The sequence below is a fragment of the Haematobia irritans genome, chromosome 5 (assembly GCF_050003625.1).
Source record: "Haematobia irritans isolate KBUSLIRL chromosome 5, ASM5000362v1, whole genome shotgun sequence".
NCBI classification, from domain to species: Eukaryota; Metazoa; Arthropoda; class Insecta; order Diptera; family Muscidae; genus Haematobia; species Haematobia irritans.
Genome location: NC_134401.1, coordinates 3,697,936 through 3,712,867, shown reverse-complemented (window position 1 = coordinate 3,712,867; position 14,932 = coordinate 3,697,936). Strand labels below are relative to the sequence as shown.

Here is a 14,932-nt window from a genome sequence, read left to right as displayed (position 1 = left end):
AGTACAACAAAACGCAAACTCTATCCAATGAACAAGTTAAAGGAAAGTTACTTGCAAAATATTAAAAAAATGATTAAAAGTGTATAATGGAATATAAAAATAAAAACCGAAATACAAAAACTGAAAAATACTACGCAGACATAATGTTTTGACATTTAATTTGGTTTTATTTACAAAAAATATATATATAAAAATGTTTCCAAAATGTCTCAAGGGCAAAGACCAAGGTACATATTGAAATCCCGAGATTTCGGTGGCCATTGTGCGGTAGAAATGTAACGAAGAACCTCCGTGCTGAGTCCTGTTAGAATGTCCACGGTATGCGTCCGAAATTTTTGTCTGCCCAGGCCTTCAATAGTGTCCTTTGGCCATTTCCCTAAATATATTTATTTGGCATCCATGAAATGCTATTTTTTGGATGGGAAACATTCTTGGAAATGGATACACGCAGAGGAGGAATATGATCACCCCAAATTTGTTTCAACAGCATAACATATGTTAAATGTTTTTTTCCACAGGGAAGATATTTTTGCCAGCAAAAAGTTACATGTTTTGAAACCAGTATTCCTTCTCTGAGTGTAGGTTCATTTCTCCTTTCGACCCAAAAATAATAATTTTAATTTTAAGAAAATTTGACCACAAAACTGCCAAATAAAAAAATCTTATTTTGCAGTTTTTGATTTAATTAATTAGAAAATTTTGTCAACATTTTATTTCTACAGAAAATTTTGTCAAAATTTTATATCTACAGAAAATTTTGTCAAAATCTTATTTCTATAGAAAATTTTGTCAAAATTTTAGTTATACAGAAAATTCTGTCGGAATGTTATTTCTGTAGAAAATTTTGTTAAAATTTTATTTCTATAGAAATTTTCGTCAAAATTCTTTCTATAGAAAGTTTGTCAAAATTTTATTTCTATAGAAAACTTTGTCAAATTTTTTTTCTATAGAAAATTTTGTAAAAATTTTATTTCTATAGAAAATTTTGCCAAAATTTTTTGTCTATAAAAAATTTTGTCAAATTTTTTTGCTCTAGAAAGCGTTGTCAATATTTTTTTCTATAAATAATTTTGTCAAAATTTTATTTCTTTAGAAAATTTTGCCAAAATTCTATTCCTATAGAAAATGTTGTCAAAATTTTTTTTCTATAGAAAATGTTGTCAAAATTTTATATCTATAGAAAATGTTGTCAAAATTTTATTTCTATAGAAAATGTCAAAATTTTATTTCTATAGAAAATTTTGTCAAAATTTTTTTCTATAGAAAATTTTGTCAAAATTTTATTTCTATAGAAAATTTTTCCCAAAATTTTATGTCTCTAAAAAATATTGTCAAATTTTTATTTGTATAGACAAATTTGTCAAAATTTTATTTCTATAGAATATTTTGCCAAATTTTATTTCCATAGAAAATTTTGCCAAATTTTTTTTCAACATTTTTTTTCTCTAGAAAGCGTTGTCAATATTTTTTTCTATAGATAATTTTGTCAAAATTTTATTTCTTTAGAAAATTTTGTCAAAATTCTATTCCTATAGAAAATGTTGTCAAAATTTTATTTCTATAGAAAATGTTGTCAAAATTTCATTTCTATACAAAATTTTGTCAAAATTTTTTCTATAGAAAATTTTGTCAAAATTTTATTTCTATAGAAAATTTTTCCCAAAATTTTATGTCTATAGAAAATTTTTCCCAAAATTTTATGTCTATAAAAAATGTCAAAATTTTTATTTGTATAGACAAATTTGTCAAAAGTTTATTTCCATAGAATATTTTGCCAAATTTTATTTCCATAGAACATTTTGCCAAAATTTTTTCAACATTTTTTTTCTCTAGAAAGCATTGTCAATATTTTTTCTATAGATAATTTTGTCAAAATTTTATTTCTATAGAAAATGTCAAAATTTTATTTCTATAGAAAATGTTGTCAACATTTTATTTCTATAGAAAATTTTGTCAAAATTTTATTTCTATAGAAAATATTGTCAAAATTTTATTTCTATAGAAAATTTTGTCAAAATTTTATTTCTATAGAAAAATTTGTCAACATTTTTTTCTATAGAAAATTTTGTCAAAATTTTATTTCTATAGAAAATTTTTCCCAAAATTTTATGTCTATAAAAAATGTTGTCAAAATTTTATTTGTATAGACAAATTTGTTAAAATTTTAATCCTATAGAATATTTTGCGAAATTTTATTTCCATAGAAAATTTTGCCAAAATTTTGTCAACATTTTAGTTGTATAGAAAATTTTGTCAAACTTTTACTTAATAGAAAACATTGTCAACATTTTCTTTTTAAGAAAATTTTGTCAAAATTGTGAAGTACCTCTTAGGTAGAGAGGAATATTTTGCAAAATCAACCAAAACATCAAGAATTCTACCAATCTACTAAACAGTAAAAAATATAACAATTTTGGTAGAATTCTACTAACTGTTCTCAGCGCACCCAAAAATGAATTTTGTTCTACTTTGCATGGGCGCTCATAGCTTATGGACGTTACCAGAATAAAGAGGTTGAATCACGATTACAAAAACAAAAATTGCATTATGTGGTTTACAATTTTAAGAAGTCAAAATCAGCTGATAAAAGAATCTTATGGCATTGGTAAAAGTGGCAATTATTTATTCTTGCAATTGTCCTACAAAAAATAATTTATCCAGAGAAAAGTGAATGTTCAAATTTAATTGCGTCACCTATGAGTGATTGTGAAGTGGATAATTCATCCAAGGAACGCCGATGTGAGACAAATAGGACTATAATACCACCCAAAGCTAAGAATGGGAGTCTATCAAATGGCTCTTTGCCAGCTATTAACAAAAACAGTTCATGGTGCAGTTTACAAACTGATGTGCATGGTATTTTGGGACGCTATCAAGATACTAAAGTTATCTTCGAATAATTCTCCAGCTATGAAAGCGTGAGTTGGTTTTAGATGTATATGCAGTGCAGTGTCATTTGGAGAGCTGCAACCACCATAAACATATGATTTTGACATCTTAAAATTTTGTCAAAATATAGAAAAAGCTGTAATCATATGAGTTCATGATTTAACCTTCTTGTTCAGCCATGGACGTTACACTTTTCGTTCAAATCAAGTCTACACCAAAATAGGCTTTCTCTTCTCCACCAAAAAAAAAACTTTGTTTGTCTAAAATTGTGGAGGAAAGAAAAGAAAGCTATAGTTTTTCCGCAAACAAAAAAACATAATAATAATTTTGAGTACATCTTAAGAACTTTACGCAAGAGTAAATAAAACTAAATTCCGAAAAGGCACAGCATTTACCCTTAAAGAATATTTATATATTTTTATATTATATTTTATATTTTTTATATATTTTTTAGTGTGTAAATATTCCTTCTGGACCAAGGGATTATATTTGGCTTGTCGCCTTAAAACCATTTCGTCTTTATAGTACTTCCTTCACCCAGTATACAACATCATCCCAATTGAAGTACAAAATGAAAGAGAAACTGTTTTACAGACAAGAAATGACAACGACAGAGCAAAAAAAAACCTGACCAAAATATCGAAATTTATTCTAAGCACAAATATTTACAACAAATACCAACAACAACCACCAGAATCACAAACAACAACAACAATGTCACAAGATTGTGAAATCAAATTATGACTTGAATAGACTTGACTAATCAACAAGAATAACAACAACAATATCATCACCATCATAAGGTTGATTGTCTATGAAATATGTAAGACAACGAGTGGTGTATGTTAATGTGATTACCTCTGCAAATAGCTATGTGTGTTATAATTTGGGGACACTCTGAGCTTCGAGAGAATAGAAAAGATGAGAATAGAGAGAATAAAAAAGAGTAATGAAGAAAATTATGGTTAATAAACTCATTACCATTCATAGAGTGAGATGACAAGTTAACGAGAATCTGTCTACCTGTCAAATTGTTAGACAAAATGTATAGAATAGATCCAATAATATTGTTTTCAATCATAAAATTAATTGATTTAATTAATTTTTAATTAACATGAAGTTAATAATCTTTCAAATTCAACCAAAGTTTTATAGTTTTTAGGCTGATTAAATTATAAGAGGACATCAAAAACTGTAGAAACTAGAAATTGAATTGAGGTTTTGAGATTTACATGATTGATATTGTTTTTTTTTTTTTTTAATGAATAGAAAAAAAAACTAATTACAAGCGATAGTTACAAAATCCCATAAAAAATTATCAAAATACCAAAACGGTTTCCGGAAAATGTTGTCGACTGTAATTATAGGTATTTTCCATAGACTCCCAGACATGTGTCCACGTACGAAATATGTATGTTCGCTTCCTACGTCATTCATACCAAATTATTCCCAACTATAATATGGCAAGATTTAAATTTAAACAAGTTTTCTTATTCTTCTTCTTTCAAGTCGTCGACAAATCACGTCAGGTTGTATTGTGTATTTGTTCTGTTCGAATTTCAGAAGCTTTTGTGACTTTCAGACACTGTTGCTTGCTGCTCACACACGCACTCGTACCTGCTATTTAGACCTGTTTAGCTGACAAAAGAAAATAAAGAGACCACTAACGTAAGTAATAAAAACTGCTCTAGCAAGTCGGGCAGTTAAAGCTCAGAGAATACCACAGATTGGTAGCAGCAATAAATTCAGTTGTAGCAGCAATAACAGCTAAAAAATCTCAGTCGATCTCAGCTTCTGATTAAGCAGCATCATCAAAATATCAACTATGGAAATAATAGCACACATATTAACAACATTCCGTCATATATTTATTATAGGGGGATGGGGAGGAGAAAAGCCTAACACACATTGATATTTGATTTTAGATGAGAGAGTGAGAAATTAAAGAGACAGCCTTGTAGAAAACCACAAGAGAATATTCTACACAGGTAGTTTGGAAAGAGACATACAAAATTACCAATCAATCAAAATCTGTCCAAAAACAACAAAACAATCTGGTATTTTGGTGTTACCTTTATTAAATGCCATTTTAAAAATGTTGGGAACCCCAAATCAAATTGGTTTTACCAGTAATCATCCTTCGGTTCCTGGATTTTTTTCTAATCGTTCATTATTCTCACATTCTCTCAATATTTATAATGGATGGCATTGAGAGACAATTTGGGTTAAAATTTCCTTGAAATCATCAATAAAACATGCTATAATAAGTAGTTATGGGAAAACATTAATTTTTTCTAACATGCAGATACCAAGAAAAATATTTTGTGAAATTTTTAGGTCTTATTCTACCGAAAAAAATCAGGAGTATTTACTTCTTTGAAGAAAAACGAACGGATTTTTTTTTTGTTAAGTTTGCCTTGGAGAGCAAAATTTAACTAGGTGAGACATACAAGTGCATAGCTTTTAATATGAAAAAGAAGAATTTCAGTAGTTTTTCGCAAATTGGACTTGGAAAATGTTCACGAGAAAGTAAAATGAATGTAAAGGAGACTTTGTTGAAAAAAAATAAATAAAAATAAACATTTCCAAAATGTTTTTTTATGCCATAAACTTATAAGACCACCCTCCCTCTCATTTACAGTAAGGATATATGCTCCGTAAAGATAGTTTCTGTTGTTTTCAAACAACAAAGAGTAACAACACAGTGGGAAATAAAGATCGCATTTTTTTCCTTCAGACACATCAGCAATTAATTTCAATTTTGCAAAAAAAAAATACATCTATAAAAAATTATTTTTTTGTTTAAAAGAAAATTTCGACAAAAAGAAAACATTCAATTCGTGTTAAATGAAATTCAAAGAACAAAATGCCGCCACGAGTTGTTTTTATAAAACGGAAAAATGGCGTTTGCCACTGTTGTTCAAAGATAGCGTCATTACTAGTCCCCCCTCACACCAAAATCCTCTCCTAATACAAAATCAACGAATAATTCACAAACAAACGAACGCATCCCACAAAATGCACACACATATCCCCATCCATAAAAAAAGTAACTCACGAGTCCACAGTTGAATGACATTTTTTATTTTATATTAATGTGTCTTTTTGTTGTTTTGTTTCAAAAAAAAAAAAATAATAATAATTCCCCAAATTCAATTAGGCACAGGTAGAGAGGCAATTTCAGAGAATATGAAAAAAATGAGAGAGTTAGGAAAAGAGAAATGGCATTTGCATGAAATGTTAAAGTGTGCAGTATTTATAAAATATTTTTTCTAAATTAATTTGAAAAAAAATCTAAGTTTCAAAATTTGTATGAAAAGTAAGATGTGGTGAGGGGTAGATAATATGATTTTTTTATTATTTGTCTGTGTATTGAAAGAATTGAAAAACAAACATTTTTTGTTCATTTTAAATATGGAGAATTAATTTATTTTGTTGCTGTTTACGCTAGGTTGCAGCTGTTACTGTATTTTTTTACTGCTGCCCGTTCATTGTTCGAGTGACTTTATCTATAAAAACGCACCAGCACCAATACCATCATCACCCGAGTGACTATATACCGGCTATGCGACCTTGATTTGCTCAAAAATAAAAGTGCAAAAAATAAAATTAACAACACTTTGTGAATTTATCAGGAGACTCTCCTCACGTCAGAGTAAATAGAGAACATTGACATCAATCAACTATTAAAACAGTGGCAGTCACCAAATTCATCAGTTAAATTGCAATAATTTTGAAATTCAAAAAAAAAAAAAAAAGATTATGATGGGACAATGAATGCGATTCAACGAGAGAAATATTTGGAAAGACCAGAAAAACAATTAAATGTCTGTAGATAAATAATCATCTTCAATATCAAAAAGTTGGAAAATTCAAAAAATCGTTGATAACTTTATCCTCATTATTATGTTTTTATTTCATGTTAAGCTGCTCATTACATATTATTACGCATTATTTCTCATGATAACATAAGATAATATGATCTCTCTAAATGTTACTATCATTATTCTCGATTCATGATTATCTCGCAAACACAATGATAATTATTCTCTCAGATTGAGAGACATTTGATTTTATTTGCATGTTACTCTTACTAATTGTTCACTTTTTTATTGGGTTCCATGAGTACTCATCATAACATTGTTTGATTTTTGGGATTTTGATATTTTATTGGTAACATGGGCATTAATGTTAAGAATTGATGGATTATCTTTGATTTTAACCCCTTATCTTCTCCTTAATTCTTCTCAACACATTAAGGGATATCCCATTTTATTTGCATACAATTCTCCTATTGCTACAATAACAGTTCTCTTCTTGATTGGGTACCCATTGAATACCCATGTAACTCATCATAACATTGTTCTTGGATTTCGATATTATATTAGTAACATAGCCATCTCTTGTGATGAATTTGACTCAAATAACATTAATGTTAAGAATTAAGGGTTTAGCTTGAATTTAGATTGCAGTCCGGGAGTATTTCAAATTTTTCGTTACAATAAAAAAAAATTATTGAGAAATTTTAAATAAATTAAAAAAAGAAAATTATAAATGAAATTTTAATTACACTTTTTATGGCTAATTAAACCAGGTAATTAACAAGCGATACAGTCTAGTACAATAATGCATATATATGTAGAGACACTTTGGCATGACGGTTTGTTTTAACAAAAGAGACTGTATTGTTGTTTTTGTCAATTTAGTCACAGAGGCGAGAGTTGATTACTGCTGGTGCCCTTGGTCGTGGTGGCTGGCCGTATAGTTCACACATATAAATTTTCTCGTTATTGTTACCAATGTTAATGATGACAAATCGCAAATTCAAACTACCTGAGCCAGAGAGTGGGCTACCTCCTCCCCCATCACCACCACCACAAACAATGATGGTGACGACAATCAGACTGGGAATATGAGGAGAGGTCATTGTCACCTGCATAGCTATGTCAATGTATGCATGTTCGTATGGTTTTAGTCAATGTTTGTTTATATGGCTACAAGTGCTTAATGCATTAAAGCTTGCACTGTAAAGGCAGGGCCGAACAGGCAGGCCAACTTAAATTATCTTCAAAGTAATCGGTGTTGTTTATTTTTTGTTTGCTCGTGATATCAGAGAAATAAGCTTTCTAGTCCACAGTGAGCCATATCGTATTTGAAAAAAAATTTAAACCATTTTTATATGGCCTTTTTTGTTACGACAATGTCATGTATTTTGACAGGGATTTCTTTTTAATCAGAATTATGGTAAAAGCCAATCGTCGTTTCCTTACCAAAAAAAGGGTGTGGATGAAAATGTTCCATATGTATGGCGAAACAATGTTGTCTCCATTTCTGTTTTTTGTTGCTGTGTAAACACATATAAATTATTATTTGCATTGAATATGCCCATATTCTTGTTATTAAGCTTTTACGTGATTTATTTGAGGGTTCAGTGGTATATCCAAAAAAAAAATATATATATATATATATATTTCACATTCTTAAGAAATTCCAAAAGGATGTTTATTTAAGGTGTGAAATGTTGCCAGTAAAATGTCATAAAATTTTAAAATTTATAGGCAAAGTTTAAAAGGAAACAATTAATTGGCAATAATAATTTGAATGTTATTTATGTACAATTTTTTTGTGTGGAATAAATTGTTATGCAAAAAATTACAAAAATGTGGTAAAAAAATATCAAAACCGATTGATCTGTATAAACTCTTGACAAAATTAAATTCCATATTTTATTTTCCTTTGACTTCTACACCTAGTGTTTCTAAAGTTTTAATACAACTGTTCACAGTTTATTGAAGTTTTTGAACTGATTCGACTTAAATCGACATAGACATTTGCCAAATTGAAAAGTGTTTTCAATTCCTGATTAACCTGCACCCAGAGAAGGAATATGATCACCTCAAACATGTTTTAAGAGCAAAATGGTATTTTTGGGTGGTGACCATGTAACATGGTTTTCGCAACCATGTTATTTTCTCGGAAATCATGTATCTGATTTCGGCAAGCAGGTTATACTTGACGAGAGAATAACATTTTAGTGACAAACATGTCACCATACAAAAATAACATTTTGCTCTTGAAACATGTTTGAGGTGATCATATTCCTTCTCTGCGTGTGCATTCTTTTGTTCTCTTAGAGTTTTTTTTTAAACTCAACGTAAACCCATCATTGGTTAGTGGAATATTACTAGTTATTTCCCTAGTCTCATCAGAAGATTTTGAGTCAGGTTAAATTTTTATGTAAAAAAAAAAATACAAAAATTTGGTCAAAAACAATATCAAGACCGATTGATCTTTATAAACTCTTGACAAAATTATATTCCATATTTTCCTTTCCTTTGACTTCTACCCCTAGTGTTTCTAAAGTTTTAATACAACTGTTCACAGTTTATTGAACTGATTGACTTGGATCGACATAGACATTTGGTAAATTGGAAATTGTTTTAAATTTCTGATTAACCTGCATTATTTGTTCACTTAGCAATTTTTTGAATTCTTCCAAACCAATTTATCTTGGTTTATTAAAAAAGAAAAAAAATTATCAAAACCGATTGACCCATATAAACTCTCGAAAAATTAAATTCCTTTAATATTCTTCTAAAACAATATTTCTTTCCATTACAAAAATTTATGAATATATATGTTTTGTCCAGAATTCTTTAAAATGCTTAAAAAATATTATAATATTCACCTTTGTAGATATGAATTAAATTATTGAGGTTTTTTCCAAAAAAAAAAAAAACCTAAAAGCTTTAATCCATTTAGCAGCTTAAGTTTATAGATTTTATTTGTGAGCAGAGACAGAGTTGATTCTCTTCTTGGGGAGGGGGATGATTTAAGATTGAAAAGAGGTTTTTACGGCTTCACCCGAGGTGTTGAGGTTATTCAGTTGACTAAAGATGAGGTTTCTGTTGAAGTAAATCCAATTTGCAGGTTGTTGTTCTATATTTTTATATGTACACAAAAAACATACACACAGATCGAATGCATGTGTATAAGTATTCTCTTTTTTTGTTGTTGTTGTATATCACAATAATTTTTTTGTTTCGTTTTTTTTTTTTTATATACTTCTAATTTAATTTATGCAGGTCATTTCATTTTGTTCAACAGGTTATCATCACCAACATTAACAACGTATAGAACGGTAACAATGTACATAGGGTGAGTGATGAGGTGCTCTTTTGGGGAGAGTATGGAATTATTATTTTAATTTTATTTTTTTTTTTTTTGTATTTTAAATGTTAGAATAAGGTTTTATATACATATAAACTTTTGTAGCTGATGTTTTGTATTTGATTATTTTGTGTTTCATTAAATCCAGACGTGTCTTTTAACACCAAACACCATAGTCTAACGGTAGACATTAACTGTGCTGTAAGTACCGTGGTGTTGTGTAGTAGGTGGTATTGGGTGATGGTGTCTATGTCTTGTTGTTGTTCTTTCGTTTAAAACCGAAGGACATACCAGACACGATGACTACAACAAAAACAAAAAAACGACAGTAGCAGCAGACACATAAAATTATAATCAGCCAGACAGATAAAGTTTTTGTGTGTGTCAGAATATTCCTTAAGGATTTTTACGCACGAATGCCGCACGCATTTTGCTTAGAGCTCACGTACTAAGATAGAAGAACAACAATAACACTAAGTAGTAAGAGTAATGAGACCAATACGCTCACGCACATATATAGCAAATAATGACTCTCTAGAGTTATTCGGGTGTTTGGAGAGGAGTGCAACAACAGATGGGTTTTCGTTGTTTTCTTTAAAGAAGAAAAAATTTACGAAGACTTCTAAATGTCGTCAAAAGTAGAAAACAACAACCATAAGAATGCATAGAACAAAGAAATTGTTTTCTACACACACACACACACACAGACACACGCACAAGAACGTAGGCAGCAATATTTTTACTTTTTACTGCTACTCCTTAGGCCAAAACCACCTCTCTTGCCCTGTGTTATGTTATTGATGATAGTTTTTACACTCACTCACTCACTCACTCTCAAACACATTTTGAGAAAAGTCAATAGGATGAGACTAAATAATCCCCTTTAAAAATAACAGTTCTGTTTAAGGGAAGAGCTCCCGTAAAGGTTTTAGTTTAAGGGAAGAGCTCCTGTAAAGGTTTTAGTTTTTTTTCCAAAATATAGAGCACAGTATTTTTTTGAACGATTTTTTCACAATTTGTGGTTTTATAATTTTGTAATTCTTATCACTTAATGATTAAAAAATTTTATTTGTTTACATTTTTGGTTTTTTTGAAGTGACATCAACCAGAAATTTGCCATTGAAATTTTTATTAACAATTAACAGCATTTTGATAATTAAACATTTGTATTCAATTTGTAGTAAACACATTTAGTTGAAGGTTTAGTTTTATTTATTTACATATATTTTTTTTTGTTTAATTTCAAAAACTATTTAAAATTTTCTTGAAACAGAACAACAATTTTTCCCGAAAAAATTGCACATTAAATTGTTATTTATGATTGTGGATGTTGTTCCAAAACTTTTTGATAATTAAAAGTACACGTTTTTGTTGTTGTTGTTGTGGCTATTGTAGTTGTTGTGATTTCAATTCAATTTCAATTTCTTGCAGCGATCTTTCTTTATTTCACCGTACCGTGCCGATGATTTACTTTGCTGGGATTTTGATTTCGAAGATCAGCGGAAATAATGGAGACACAGAAGAAGCAGAAAGAAATGAATTTTATTGTTGTTTGGCTTGCACTCAGTGGTAGTAGAAGTAGAGGAGTTTGTTTTTTTTCTTGCCTTTCTCTACAAATATGTGTATGTATGTGCATGTGGTGGTTGTGTGCATATATTATTCTTCTATTCAGATATTGTATCTGTGTTATTTATGGAAACGTAGAACAGAAATCCGAATTATTTACTTTGTCTTCACTGCACGTAAAACGAAAAAAGCAACAGCAAAACACAAAAGCCAATGTCTGGATTATTGTATTTATTTAAAAAATTATTAAATCTCCAGATTCTATATGAATTTCTTATGATTTCAATACATCTGCTTAGAACTTGATCTTTTTTCTTTGACAATATGTGAATTTTTATTTCTTTTTCGGTTTTCTTTTTTTTTCGAAAAAAGCACGATCACATATAAAAAAAGTATTTTTTTTACTTTTTATTATATTATTTCTTGTGTTTAGAATGTTAAAAGGCGACCACTAGAAACGGCGGCGACGCTCTATAATAATACTCCGCTATTGTTGATGAACGACGATAAACGAGACGAAAGTCGCGACGACAACAATATCTCGGTATGGTACTACGACAACGGCGACGACGACAACAATGCGTTTAAAAGACCCTCCGCTAACAACGATGTCCAAACAAATACTAAATCAATGAATGCCAGTCATTGCCAGAGTCATGAACTCACTCGTTCAACGTTAACGGCGACAGCGAACAAGTAAAAGAAATTAAAAGAAGAAACAAAATACACAACAAAACACTACTCTCAGTGGCCCACACATACACACACTAAAGCAAATGTGAGGCACTCTCATTTTTTTCCACTGGGGTTATCTCCCAACGAAGAAACTGCATAAATACATACACACACATGCAAATATATATTACACAAACTCACAGATACTTGGTCAGTGTTGCCATTTAAGCGGGTGAAAAGAACCAAATCAGAATCATTCTAATTGGAAAGTGAATTAGATACAAGATTTTTGTACACCTAGAGAAAAATTTATATAGGAGCCGCAGGCATAAATAATTTGAAGATACCTTCGATAATGACATTTCGGTGGCATAAAAATTAAATAAAAATTATAAATTTAATCCACATAATAAAGTCATTAAATTGAGGTTTTAAATGTGTGTTATTCACTTTAATCATAATGTATTTGTTCAAATTGGACTTCTTAGTCACCTTATTTAAAAAACTAATTTATAGTAATTCCTCATTCGACTCGAAATCTGCTAAAAGTGGATTAGACGTCCTTTTTTAAAAAGACAAATGATAGTTGAAATCTACTTTTTTTGGAAGTGTAATGTGAATGGTAAGAATATTTTTTGCTAATTCCAAGTTTTATATTTTATGGAAAATATTTATTCAAATGAATGAAGTGGAAATATTTTGAAGTTGTTTTAATTGAGCATAGGCAAGATTTTAAGAGATTCTCGGGAGAGAGGTGGGGATTCAAAAATTTATCATCAGCGTGTACAATATTCTCAAGCACAATCTTTTGTTTTAAACAATTCTATGAAAGGATTGGTAATTCTGCAAATTATTCTCCATGAAATCAAATGGCTTCGCTACTGTAACTTTAGTTTAGATATTCGATTTTGAATCTACACAAATATATATTTTTAACGGCGTTTTTTTTTTCTCAAATACTGAAAGTTGACATCATTGTTAGCATCTAACTAAAAAGAGTTATATTCATAATGTAGATATTCTGTTAAACTTCAATTTAATGTATTCTAAATATGCCGTCTCTTCCAACGCCATGCATGTGCTTACATTCTCCAACCAAAATTATTTAAATCCAGTAAAAAAAAAAAACAATTAGAAAAACAAAAGTAAAACAGAGATATAAAAAACGCTCTTTATGTTAAAAAAATACAAAAGAGTCCCACGATCTTTCTATGGCAGATTTTTGTTTTTCTTGTTAATGGGTGGTAAAACAAAGGGGGGGGTTGATTTTTGAGAGGATGAGAAAAACGGCAGCACTGGTATGCACATAAAGTACGTAGGGAATGACTGACACCACGAGAAAAAAGTCCACAGTCTGTCCATCCGTCCATGTATCTCAGAAAACACAATTTCGTGTTTCATTAAGCGCCGCTGCTGCTGATTTTTAGCATGACTAACCCACATACATACAAACACACGGTCAAAAAGCAAAACAAAACAGAAAAACGATGACGACGGTGCCGAATTAGAAAAAAAAACATGTTTACCTTCTTCAATTCTCACTAAGATTTAGTATTTGTGAGAGAAAAACACATTTAGCTAATGGGAGAGTGAATCAATATAAAAGAGACCCATTATTTTGCCGGTGCGAGAGTCGTGACATTGTCCATGCACACAGTGTGCGTTTTTTTATCTAACAGATACAGAATTTTTCAAATATCCGTTTATAATTCCCTCACTCTCTCAGTATGATTACACACATACACATGAATTATCTAATGTTTAGATGTGTATGTGAACATGGGTGAATGTTTAGTAGATATGTAAGTTGTTGCCTTATGCCGATGAATGAAAATGCCGATGCATTTTTCACATTTTTCTATGGTGTCGTCGTTGTTATTCGTGCGGTTACGGCCAGAGAGGAGTTTTCTAACGAATGACACACCAACCAGTGAGTGTGTGTGCTTTGTGAATGTATGGCCTGAGTTTATTTGTTCACTTTATGAAAAAGAGTACAAGGTCTGTGAGGAGTAAGCAGTATTACCACTCTCCCTCTCAGTTTATCACGACCATAGTTGATGGCCGCCCATGTTTAATGTCCCACAACAAAATAGGTATTCAGAGAATGCAAGTGCAAATAAAAAAGATATAATCATTGATATGAATGTGCATACAGCTGTATGGCTTGGTATGTATGTACATGTGTAGCCATCTACAAATATTTACGTATGAATGTTGGCCTTAGCAAATGAAAATTGATATGATTGTGTCAAGGGAAGAGTTTTCACATAAACTTAAATTAGAAAAAAAATATTAATTGAAAATAATAAACTTAAATTAGAAAAAAAATATTAATTGAAAATAACGCATTGAGAATGAGTCAAAATGACCCACAGGAGAACATAATGCGATCTGGCTTTTTTAATGAAAAGGATAATTTTACAACAAGGTTTTTATTATCGAAATTTAAATTTTAGATCAAAGAAGATGTTTGATTGTCTTCTAAGCAATAAAAATAAGATTAAGCAAAAAATCTACAGCTTGAAATTCAAAATTTAACTTCTTATATTGAATTATTTTTAGGTAATTCCAGATTTTTAACTGATTTCAAAAATCTACTCAGAGGTAGTTAAAATGTCTAAAATTCAAATGT

The 14,932-nt window shown here is 29.8% G+C and overlaps 1 protein-coding gene across 2 annotated transcripts in view; it reads right to left on the bottom strand.

The window, feature by feature from the left end:
• Positions 1–14,932, bottom strand: part of EcR (Ecdysone receptor) — a 171,069-nt gene that overhangs the window by 72,027 nt on the left and 84,110 nt on the right. The window contains exon 1 of one of the 2 annotated variants that reach the window (XM_075313933.1): positions 9,578–12,248. The exons of the other annotated variant lie outside the window; for it this stretch is intronic. The gene's annotated coding sequence lies outside the window, so the exon portion shown is untranslated. Of the gene's footprint in view, positions 1–9,577; positions 12,249–14,932 lie in introns of those variants that run through there. 2 annotated transcript variants of the gene reach the window in all.